Source organism: Drosophila navojoa, chromosome 4 (assembly GCF_054131105.1).
Source record: "Drosophila navojoa isolate 15081-1374.11 chromosome 4, UAZ_NAV_1.0, whole genome shotgun sequence".
NCBI lineage: Eukaryota > Metazoa > Arthropoda > Insecta > Diptera > Drosophilidae > Drosophila > Drosophila navojoa.
In genome coordinates this window covers 390,676-403,524 of record NC_142892.1, presented here as the reverse complement: position 1 = coordinate 403,524, position 12,849 = coordinate 390,676, and the positions used below count along the sequence as shown (strand labels likewise).

At 44.9% G+C, this 12,849-nt stretch overlaps 1 long non-coding RNA gene across 2 annotated transcripts in view; it reads right to left on the bottom strand.

Moving 5' to 3' along the window:
- The window catches only part of LOC149091301 (uncharacterized), a 61,688-nt gene that overhangs the window by 21,286 nt on the left and 27,553 nt on the right, over positions 1 to 12,849 (bottom strand). The gene's annotated exons all lie outside the window — the stretch shown is intronic.

Genomic DNA, 12,849 nt, shown 5'->3' with positions numbered 1-12,849 from the left:
TGGTGGGGAAATGACTTAAAATCTATTTTATGATTGCTGGCTACAGAAATTATTTTATATAAATAGAGATAATTTCAACTAGTTTCAACATTTCCCAGAATGTTCTCATTTATACTAATATAAAATACTCAAATGAGAATTTGTGGAATCATAAAACAAACACAAATATTTACAATAAATAATACTCAGGAACTTATCTGCTTTATAGACTTGCTCTATCGCATTCGAAATTATTTATAATTACCAGAGATATTTAAGGTCTATGTAAAAATGTATTGCAATGATTTTGAGAAATTCAAAAATTGCAAAGATTCAAAAAAAGTTCTTGGAAAACATTGGTAGAAATTTAGCAGAATCATTCACATAAGTGGAAAATGAGTAAGGTTCAGTTTAAAACTTAATGAGAATATATACAAGTGAATAAATTTTGTATACTCCCAATATTATAATGAACATAAATACTTAAAGGCATTTGGGTCATTATTATATACCAATTATGGGCAGATATAACACAATTCCACTTGATTATCGATTGTCTAATAAAAACTCGGCAAATCAGCTGCAAAATTTGACGACTGCATGACTTCTGGCCAAGTACACTTTGCGTTCTGTTGGCCAATTTATGAGTTCAATATGAATGCATAAACATTCATGAGTGTATGTATGTGTGTGTGTGTGGTATTCAGCATGTGCCAGCGGTAACAACAGAAACAACAACAGCGACAACAAAATGCAATTCACAATTGGCAAACGAAAAGTAAATAACAAACAAAAAATTAGCCGCTCGATTTTGTTTGTTGGCATTGCCTCATCGAGAATTGGCCTAATTAGGCACCAGGGCCTTAGCTCGATTCGAGGGGGGCCAAAGAGGGGCTGGCAGGGTGATGAGAGGTAGTCGCAGCGGTTGGCTTTTGTTTTGGCTTTCGGTTTCGTGTCGCAGTTTGCTAAGTCAAAACAAAACACATTAAAAGACACTACTGATACAGCGAATACCCTATAAAAAGGGTAAGGTTATCTCACTAGGTAAGGCGATATAAAGAGAGCTAAATGTGGTACCTCTCTGCTCCTGCTTATATGCTTATAAATTTAATTATTTTGATACCAAATGCATACAACATTCTATCGTCCACTCTTAGCAATATTACAGGGTATTTAAGCACAGGCACCGAAATTGTAAACGCTTCTCTGACCGTATTTGCGCTGAAATTTAATAACTCGTTGCTGCAATTTGGCGGCGCATTCGATTTCTGCTGCTGCTGCAACAACAATATTAGCTACGCCCTGCCCCGCCCACCCCTTCCGCCCACAAGAAGCAGCAGCAGCAGCAGCAGCTTTGACGAGACATTGATGGTTCAATCCCCAATCGACCCACCAGCAAGCGGAGCCAATTTAGCAAACTGAATGCGATTTTTATATGCAACCTGTGCAGCTTGCAGCTTGCAGCTTGCAACACACAGAAGACCAAGGGGCAGAGTCAAAGGATCGAAGCGAATCGCATCGCATGGCATTGAATCGCATTGAATCGTATCGGATCGGATCGAATCAGTAGCTGGCTGGGCACGTTTAAATCCTCGTTAAGTCATCACCAGGTGAGCTGGTTCTGCTACGCTTGACAGCCACGACCAGTGGCGACATTTGACAACAAAATATTTGTGACATTAAATGCTGTGGCATCCACATCCACAGAGCCGCAGCCACATACACAACCGCAGCAGTGCCACAGCTTGGCTAATCCCCATTCTGGATTGCAACTGCAGCTACGTGCTCATTTCACTAATTTAATGAAGACCTTTGTGGTGGCGCGTCCTGGCCATTGTCTCGACGTCGTCTTCAGATTGATGAGCTCGGTGTAGACCACATATGCCAGGGCCAACTACGCTCCCCTCCTCATCCCTGATGCCTTCTGCCTGCTGCCTCTGCAGCTCCCTCTGATTGCTTTCACTGGCTGCTGCATCAATAATTTGTGTTCGCCGTTGAAAATAATTGACCAAGTTTGTCTGTTTGCGGTTCTGGGTAGCCAGACGAAAAGCGCTGTGGCATTTAATCTACTTGCAGCAGGCCGAGCGACCGCGGATGACAACGACAACTGCAGCGGCGGCACCAGCTGCCAAATGACGACAAAAACAGCTAACAAAAATGCTACGAATCAGCATCGGACTTGCTCTTGGTCCGGCTCTTAGTCTTAGCCTTCGTCTTGCTCTTGGACTTGCTCTTGCACTTGGCTTTCATCTGGCGTCTCGTTTCGGCCACTTGGTATTGGACTTGGACTGGGACTGGGACTGGGACTCGCTGCACTTCGCGTAATTGAAATAATTTTAAGTGAAAAATCTGCATTCAAAAAATATTTCACAATGTGAGAGGCCAGCAAAAACCAATCTGCTGCTTACATAAGCAGGGATCGACTGACTAACATATACCCTTTCCAAACAGACATACAAGTGAGAGGCAGAGTAAAAGATCTGATGAAGCAGCAAAGAGTCTTTAAATCCTCAAAGTAATCTAATGAACATGTATATACCATTTTGTCCCAGTTGGATTTGAGTATTCCTTAGTCCCCTATATATTGCTGTAGATGCAATGATTAGCTATCCCACATGCTACTCTCTGCTACTCAAACGCCCCAATCAACAGACGGCACTTTTATGGTCGAGGCACTGAAATTTACATGCGCAAATTTAAACAGTCGCTGGGTGGACAAAAAATAAAGAGAAGAGAAGAAGAGAAGAGAGGAGAGAAGAAAAGAGTCAACAGTTTGCAGTTTGGCATCCGGGCTCATTTGGAGTCATCTTAATCCTTAGCATTAAGGCAAATTGCTGTGGCAGCTGCTCCTTGGCCCACCTCGCCCCATCTCTTTTCCAAGCAGTGAACTTTGAAGTTCAGAGGGGCTACGATCACCGCTCACCGATCACCGGTCAATGATCAACGATCACCGATCGTCAATCGTCGTTCGTCGTTCGTCGATCGCCGAGCACCGTAATTTGCTTAATTCGACGCTCAGCCCAGGGTTTTGGGGGCTGGATCTGGGTCTGGAGCCACGTAATGGGCGCTCAGCACGCGGCTGCCACTCGTCAATTTGTTTGGTAGCCCTTTTTATGCTGCTGTCGCTGACGATCGACACGTTCTGGATGATCCTTGAGTGCTTCTTCAGCAGCCGCAGCAGCGCTGCCTCAATTTGGGTTTTGGACTCGCCTGCGGGCAAGGGCGACTGCAAGTTAAGTTTTTATCACATGGCTGCACTTGCCGCATTTTTCGGTGGCTGTAATTTCCGATCAGACATTATGCGAGCACACCCCTCCGACATCAACTCAATAACTCTGCCGACTCTCGGAGTAGAGAGCACAAAAACTATTTCAGGGACAACTCTTTCAATAATTGCCAAATACTCGATTCAGAAACAGATGCAGATGAAATAGAACGTAGAAATGGAAATGGAACCCCCAAACACTTTTCATTGTGCCTCATTTCGCTTATCTGGAATTTTACTGTGGATAAATTGCACAATTGGCTCTTCTTCCATTAAATGAAATTGCCTTGTGAAGTTAAAAAATCATTTGCAATATTCTAATGAATAATGAGAGAGTGATGGGTGACTACGTGAGTGGGAGATATATGTGGAGAGGGAGATATATGAGAGAGAGAAAGATAAACAATATTGTATGCAATGGAAGAAAGGAGAAGGAGTTTTCCTCAGCCAAACTCAGCTTGTCGTGAAGTACTTTGGGTTCTTCAGTGCCATAACGTCAATTGGCATTGCTGTCAGATGGCCTTAGCTTAACTTATTTCATTGATCAGCAATGTGCAATTACCAATTAGCAATTACCAATTAGCAATTAGCAAGCCATGCATCTCATTAATGCTGCCAGCGTGTCTCGTTTCGATTTCGATATTTGGGGCTCGCAGCTCGGTGGCCTCCATAACTCAGCTCAATATAAATCTGTTAACAAAACGCTTAATCCGCATTGTGAGTTTTATTTATGGCCATTTGATGGCACATTATCGGATCAGGCACATGGCAGACTTGGCATTCGGTATTCGGCATTCCCCATTCAACGCTCGACACTCGACACATGGCTCATTGGACAGTTGGCAGCTGGCTGCGCCTCATAATTGGATTCGTCACAGGCGCTCTTGTGGTCCTGGTCATAAATCGCGGCCTGCTTGAAATGCAAATTTTCGGTGCTGCCTGCCCCACAGTTGCTGTCTGCGGCAGTTGCATGTCGTCGTTGTATACGCGTGTGTGTGTGTGTGTGTGTGTGTTGGGGCACGGAGTATCATCGGCAAGGCATCAAAGTGCCAGGGCGCAAATGTTCGCCAGCCCAATTAACGCGGCAGCCGCTGAGAGAGTGCATCAGCAGGAGCAGCAATCAGACTTCACTTGAACAGCAAATGTTTGCAATTAAGCCTCGATTTTCGGCAAAGTGCGTGGCTTTTACTGAACAACAGCAACGGCAGCAGCAACGGCAACGAAGTCAGGAGCTGCTGCAACAAGAAGCGTTTCATGTTCCTTGCTTGCTGCTTGTCGATGCGTAACAAAGGATAATCCACAAAACTGGCTCGATTCTGCTGGCTGCACCCACCACAAAGTCAGACAACAGACAGACGCAACAGCAACAGCAACAGCAACAGCAACAAGAGCAGCAGGAGCAGCAGCCAGTAGACAACCCACGCCTAGAGCTGAGTAGACAGCTACAGCGAATATTGGATACCCTAACTATCATTGGGTAAGATCTATGCAATTTTAGTTAGAGCGAATCGATTGCGGGTTGCGGATCTGGCCTAATATGTAAAGTTCTATGCATAGAGTATATATGTATATGGTCTATAGGATATACGCTCGGCTAATACAATGATCGTAATGCTCCTCTCGACTCCAACAAGCTGAAGAACGAATCTCTATTTGCACCGCGGCACGAGCTGTTTTCCCTAGCTAATATACTCCATACCCAGTCCAGGTATCCTGCTGATGTAGATACACCGATTGTTACTTTGCCGAGTTGTTGCTATGACAACTCGCGTGTCCTTGCTCCTAGATAATTGTACTGTTTCGCGATTCCAAGTGCTGCTCCTAGGTAATGTACCCCACTCAGGCACTTACCGCAACGCCTGCTATCGCCAGCTCGTGTCCACACCCAGGCAGAGGCGAGAACTGCACAGCATTTGACATCGTTCACCCGCACCCAAGGGGCGAAGTAACCCAGGCAGCACTCTGCTTGTTTTCTCGCTCTTCTTCTTCCTCTGCCTCTGCTTCTTCCTCTTCCCTTTCCTTTTTCTGTGCAGATTAAGTGGTCTGCGGCCTGCTGCTCGAATTGAGCTCGTGGTTCAAGCGGCGCGCATCTAATGCCAGTTGCAATAATTAAACACTTAAACAAGTACCTGACCAGGATTCTGTCTGTCTGCCGCACACTCTGTCTGGTCGGGCCAATTAACTTGGCCCATCAATTTGTAACGCCCGAGAGGGACTGAGTGTGTGCATCTCTCCCTCCTGCCTAGGCTGCTTGGCCCAATGCCCATTTCGAAACATCAAAACATGTCTGGGGAAAGGAAAATCCAGCAGGCCGCACAAGATAACACAAGAAGAAGCAGCAGAAGCGGAACACAGCTAAGGAAAACATCAATGCGCAAAAATTGAAAATCGTTGCGAAAAGTGGCCATAAATTACGTCTGCGGTGGCGTCGCTGGCGTCGACTGCCCGCCAAGTTGATTGAAATCGCGTCTCTGATAAAGTGGAATTAAGTTCTGCTAGCCAAGTGGCAACAGCAGCGGCCCAAGTTTCAGGTATGCAAAAGAGCAATATTTCACAAATGATAAGTTGCAGATGCGACTGCAGCAGCAGCCGCAGCAGCAGCAGCAGCAGATGCAAAATATGCAGCCTCGTTTATGGCTCAGCAACAGTATCACAACTCCAGCAGACAGCAGTGCCAGACTCTCCACTGTATTCCGGCAACACTCAATCGCATATTTACTTCAAGTAAACTGATCACAGTGGACCAAACTGCATGAGACACGAGTGAAAAATCTATCAGCTATGAGTGCTGCTGTCAGCCATTCATTCCCTTTTTATACTAATCGGATATTCCATTGGCCCTCTCAATGCATTTTATACAAAATCTACAGGCATTTTCATTATATTTTGCACCACTGTGCACTGTGAATCATTATCAAGTGAGCTTCGCATCTGCTGTTGCTGCTGCAGCCCCTGTCGACAATATTTGTTGTTATTGTTGTTGCTGGTGTTGCATTGTTTACTTAGTGCAGACCAAAACAAAAATCGAGTCCGTTGGGCGTCCCGTGTCTGGAGTCCCGGAGTTCGTGCAGCCATCGCCATCGCCATCGCCAGCGAAGCGTTTGCCAAGCAACGACCACCGAGCAGCAGGCAGTATGAAAATCGAGATGAATGCAAGAAGATGGGGCAACAGTTGGAGCAACTGCTGCTGCTGCTGGTACTGCTGCTGCAACAGTTGCTGCGGTGTCTGTGGCAGCGGCTGCGGTTTAGCCACACTGCTGGAATCTTCTTCAACAACAAATTTTATGGATTTATTGAAAATTGAACGCACTTGAACGCGCAAACTGCAACTGCAACTGCAACTGCCACAGCCTCTCTGTCTGGCCCGCTGCAAAGAGTCTTGTTTGGAAAACAAATAGCAAAAAACACTGAGAGTTGCTGCAGACCAGGTCGGCTGAGGCGGAGACTGAGGCTGTGGCTGCCACGCGTTGCGTTTTGTTTGTTGCCAAGTTTCTGTGTGGGTGAATTTTGTTGCTGTTGTTGTTTGTTTACAGAAACGCGTGCGGCCAACAACAACAACAACAGCGACAGCAGCAAGAAGAAGAAGACGATTCATAAGCACAACAAGAGGGCAGCGAGTGCAAAGCGATGCCTAAATTTGAACTCAATTAAGTATCCCTTTTTAGCTGCAGCCACAAAAGTCATCTGCCCTGCTGCTCTTGCCACGCCCCGCTGCAGGCAGCATCAAAGTGGCGCCTCGGAACGAGTTCAACGAGCCGGCTCTCAGCTGAGCCGGTTCTCGATTTGATTTAGTTAGAGCTTAGTCTGAGTCTGAATCAGAGCTGGAGTTGGAGTTGGAGTTGGAGTCAAAGTCTCAATCTCAGTCTGCTGCCAAACGCCCACACAGTTTCCCAGGATGTCATGGCGTGGAATTCGCTTTCGATGCATGCAGCATCCACGTGGGCTGGAGTCGACGCCACGCACATGGCTGCCACGTTTCAGGATCTCCTCTGGGCGGGCTATCATGCAGCCAGCGTGTGGACAGCGAAACAGCAAACACCTCGCCTCGAGTCGCGCAATCTGCGCGAATCTATCTATTCATTCGGCAATGTATAAAAATAAAAAACTGTATTAACAAAATTTCCAAGAAACGTGCAACAATCTTTGTTCTACGAGAAGTCCGTTAACCCCCTCTATGCGTCCCGCTCCCTACACTCACATACAGTCACACATAAATATCCACAAGAGCGACGTGTGTGTGTGTGTGTGCGTGTGTTTGTTTCTTTTTTAAAAAATATATGGCTGCTCTTTAAGTTTCGGGGCGAAAAGCAAATTGAAAATCTTGTCGTTGGGTCGCCCACGCGGGCTGCCGCTGATGAGGAGCTGGGGGCAAGGGCGTGGCGTGTGTGGGGGCCGAACGGCGCCTGGCGACATTTGAAACAATTTAAGCGATAAACTGTTCGATCGCCCAGACAGGTGGCTGCCCCAAAGAAAAGCACCAGCAGCAACAACAGCCACTGCCAGAGGCACAGTGGCATGGGTAGGGGCCGAGGCGGGGCAGGGGCAGGGACAGCCAGGCGGAGGTGTGGTCTTTTGTAGTCGTGTCACATAAATTCATTAATTTGTCGCACTTTGCGAATTGCCTTAAAATATTGTCAGCTTTATGGCCACTTTAATTATAGCGACGACGCATTAAAGACTAATGCAAGAACAAGAAAATTAATAAAACCAAAAATTAATACACAATTTTTCGAAATCTCAGAACTCAGCTCGCTGGCGGCCGAGGAGGGGCGCGCAGGTGTAACGGAGGTGGGCGTCGAGGCAGTGAAAACAAAGTGAATGTCGTTATGAATGTTTGGTCAACTTAAATTTAGCAAAAATATGCGACAAGACGGCGATCAGCCCACTGTGGCGAGAGAATAGCACTCAAAATAGACGTAGCACCAGTTGCTGATATTTATAATAGAAATTATACTCTTGGCCCAGCTAAGAGCAGTTGGGCTAGCTAGAGGGATTCGTTTACCCAAGCGACAATCAATTCTAATTGATCCACAACTAATTAAGCAGGAATAGAGAGAGAGTTGACAGAAACACTATATCAAGTGGAAATGGAACCATCTAAATTATTTCCAGATGTGCAGATCTGGGTCTAAAAATATAAATACTTTTCAAATATAACAAGACTATATAGTTCGTATAAGAATTGAGGAAATTTTGATTATTCAGTATAAAATATTCCTTTTTTACTTTATTGCCAAGAGTATTCGTGCTTCATGATGTTGTACTTGACTTTGGCATCTTGTTTTATATACACAAAATCGTACGATCTTTCACAGACAGTGTGATCCGTGTGATCTGTCATGTATTTTTAGTTGGCCCGCGCGGCACAAGCGAAATGTGAAATCAAACGAGACAATTTGCGAATAAAACAAGACAAATAAACAGAAATGTTTGCTGCATATAAGTTACATATGTATACACATGCTATATATAGAGTATATAGATATAACCTGGCCCTATTTGGTCTATCTATTGGCCGTCAATCATCGCCACGCCCACACGCAGTTCTATTCAATCAGCCAGTCAACCAACTAAGTTAGTTTGTCAATCAGGCTGTCCCATTAGGCGCGACACTTGGCTCGGTTAACGGCCTCAGCTGTTCAGCTCTAGAGCTCTACAGCTCTGGCTAATCCCGCCTTATAAGCAACTGAACCCGGGAGTAGCTGCAGAAATCGTATGCAAATTTGAAATTCTTGATGCCCGCCCGGTTCTATGGGGCGACAAATATGGAGACATGGCTTGCCTACGGAATGAGCGTTGGCACAGTGGCTCGATCGAGCAGCGAGCGGGGGCAGTGAGCGGGGCAGGCATCATGAATCAAAAATTGTATAAATCGTATCAAGAGATCTTCAAAGAGTCAAGGTCTTTCGCTCGGCTTGGACACGCGGCCCACATCTGACAGAACGGGACGGGACGGGACGAGGCGTGGCAGCTGAGCATAGGTAGTCGCATAATTAACATGCGACAGCGAGTGCCAGCAGAGGGTAGAAGAAGAAGCAGCCGCAGCAGCAAAATAATCAAAAACAAAACAAAAATGGAAAAAACTACATAACTCTCGTGGGTGTCAAGATTTAATTTCATTTCGAGTTGGTTTTTTATATTCCGTAGCCCGCATTGAGTTCCATTGCACTCTCTAAGAGGCCCTGAGCAGCCCCTCGCAGCGGCAACAGCTACCCACAGAGACTTCAGTGTGAGAGACTTTTATGATTTGTGCAGTTGTTTTATTATGCTCAGCTACTAAGTAGGGCTATCCACATATACACTCGTATATGTGGACTAACAGCTACATGTGTATCTGTCTAAATACATAAATAGGTACACGGCTTGTTGCCAAACAAAACAAACACTGAGCTCTAGCCAGGGGCGGTATGCGAGGGGCGGTGGCGTGGGGCAGCAGCTTCTGCCTGCAGCGAACTGCGAACTGTGGCAACAATTTTGTGGAAATTCGAAATATTTTCTATTTATTTATGGTAAAAATGTAGTTTTGAAAGTTTTCAATTGCTTCAAACTAGGCTAAATATTCCGTATAATTACTGCGATGGCTAACAATAATGAAAAATGTAATGGGCAAAGTTAATGCCAATGAATAGGGTAATGATAATAGCAATGATATTGATAGCGATAGAGCGACGACAAATATAATGTTAATGGCAATGAATCCCCAATTTTATGTGGATCAACCAGTTTCTTCTGTATATGTATATCAGCTTGCTTAAGAGGTCAAGCTATAAAACCGGAACCGTGGAGTGAGCCTTATCCAGTCTACCATCTGAAATCTTTAACAAATCTGAACTTATGCTTGCGTAGTTAACCACTTCCCCTTCTCCTTCTCCTTCCCATTCTCCAAGCAAGTGCCAACAACTAATATGGGCCATAAGCACGTAGAATTACACGCACACACACACACGCACATACATAAAAGTGCTCTAAACACAGAAAATCAAAAAACTTTTGCATTTTTCATTAATAAAACGCGGCATTGCCCGGTGGTCTCCATTCTCTCAGAGAGTGTGTAGCACAGTAACACATATTGCAAGGGGTCAAGAGAGGAGGGGAGAGAGCGGGCTTGCACGTAGATACGTAGATACATACATATATGAGAGAACATTAACGCGACGTAGTTGGCGTAGTTGGTAAGCAGTTACATTTTATGACTTTAGTCGAACCGGCCGGCCGTAGATGGAGAGCGGCTAATGAAAAGAAATGAAGCCCGAAAGTAAATGAAACAAGTTGAAATGGCAGCCGGCCCCGTTATGGGCAAGCAGCTAAGGGGGCAGCGGCAGGGAAGGGTCACAATGTGGGCCGGGCAGGGGGTACGGGTCTGGCTACGCAACATAAATGAGACGTCAAATTTGAAATGCCAAAGAAATGAAAAACGTTAAGCAGCATTTCAGATTTTTTACGGCTGGAAATTTTCAGGAAATGCGCCGCACTGCAATGAGCCCCACCTCCCCCTCGTGCTTGGCCCTTGACTGTCGAAAAGAACTGCTGTCGGTGACAACTAAATAAAGCTTCGGGGCAAACACTTTGCCACCTCGGGCAGCGGGGAGCGCGGGCCAACGGTAAGCGCAATTTTCTCACCATCCTCGGCTGACCCCGGGTTGGGGACCCGCAACCAATTCGGACACCCAAGCAGCGAAAATGGCTCTAAACGCCGATTATGAAGCCGAAGACAAAACAACAACAACTACAAAGAGAACAGTAATGAAGAAGGCCTATGTGGATAAGGTCGAGTCGGATATACACTTCTTAGTATAGAGCTGAGAGACTCTCGCCCTGATCAGGTATATGTATTTTGTGGGATCAAAAATTCAATGGAGAAGAGTAATACAATTATAACCTCGCGAGCGTCATAGATGCTTGTATTCTATATATTACTCTATGGGAAATCTTACAAATGTGTGTAAATAACGGAGATACCCTTCTCGTAGGGTATTGAGAACAACAAACTATGCAGACGTGGCCAAAGCGAGCGAGTGATGACATCGCTAGGCGAAACAAATAACGTTGTTTTTATGGGTCGTACATGACGCAGCCCCCCCCGTCTGCACAAAGAGACACCCTCTCTCCAGCTCACTCCTACCTCCCTCGCACCCTTCGCCATCCTTCCTCGACAAGCTCATAGAATGTAGCGTAAAATTGATGTTGAAATAAAACACGACACCGTTGAAACAGGCCCAGTTCTGTGCCATGGCCTGGGTGGTTTATTAATTATGATGGAACGCGGAGCTGCGCGCAAATGTTTAGGATTAGAACCTGCGGGGCGAGAATTGATGATGGCGCCAATGCGACTAACCCAAAAAGCACAGGAAAGAAAGAAAATGAAGAAGAATAATCTCAGTTAAGTCGCAGCTTCCGCAACGCGACAAAAGAGCCGACAAAAGTGTCGCAACAATTTTGACAATCGAACTGAATTTGATTTATGAACTCGAGTCAAAAGGTATAGAAATTTGTACAAACGGAGGAAGACTTAAGACGACGACGACAACAATTTATTAATGCAAGTCACATTTTCATTTGAACGACGCCATAGACTTGCAATTTTATGGATTTCGATGTTATCCCCCGAAATACCTAATACATATAAGAGATATGTGCTGGGCTCTATAGTATAATACATTTCCGCCCCTGCTTAAAAGCTTCTGCGTTTGCCTCCCCTTCGGCTGATGGGCAGCGACATTTGTGCTCACATCCCACGAGGCATGCCGAAAATAGGACTTGGAATATCGGATCACGGCACGGCCAATAAACCTGAGAAACAAATTGAAATTACCAAATGCATCTATGAAATTTATCGCAACGACACGAAGAAATTCATTTAACGAACATTAATCTCAATCTTTAAAGCTACGACAATGCTCCCGCTCCAGCTCCCCCAAATCCTCTTGCCAGTTTCCCAAAAATGTGTCTGCGTTTGTTATTCTGGGTTGAAAATTTATTTTTAATATTTTTCGTAGTCGAGTCGAGTCGACTCTCTCGACTCTCGCCCCTTGCCTCTGCCAAATCCGAATTCCCATGGCTTCATTGTGGGCGATTCGAAAAACACAATAAATTAAGAATATTTATTTGTTTGCGGTAATTGTGCGAATAATTGATGATTATGTGTTTCATTCACAGCTGCGAATTGCAGCCAAATGCATAACGAATGCGACTCGACGGCCGTTGAATGCTTTTTAATTAAATTTTCCTATCACAAAAAGGTCAAATCAAGTTGACCCGCTGTAATAGTTAAGCCAGGCCATATTATTGCTTTTAAAGTCAACTACATATGGATTTTGTTGAAGTCTTCAAAGTTTATTTATAGGAATTTACAGAATTATATATGGGAAAATCTAATTAATTGTAAACGTAAAACATGGTCTTACTTGAATCCCTTCAGGGATTTGGTCGAACTATGTGTGCAAACAGAAGTTCCTCTTAATATTGTATGCTCGTTTACAGAGTGAATAGAGTATATTAGTTTCAAGCAGTCTAATGTAGCAAGAGATATTTAAAAATCGCCTAAAAAAATTGATTAGAAGTCATTTCACTTATTGTTGGCCCTGAACGAGTGCTAGGCAGTCAAT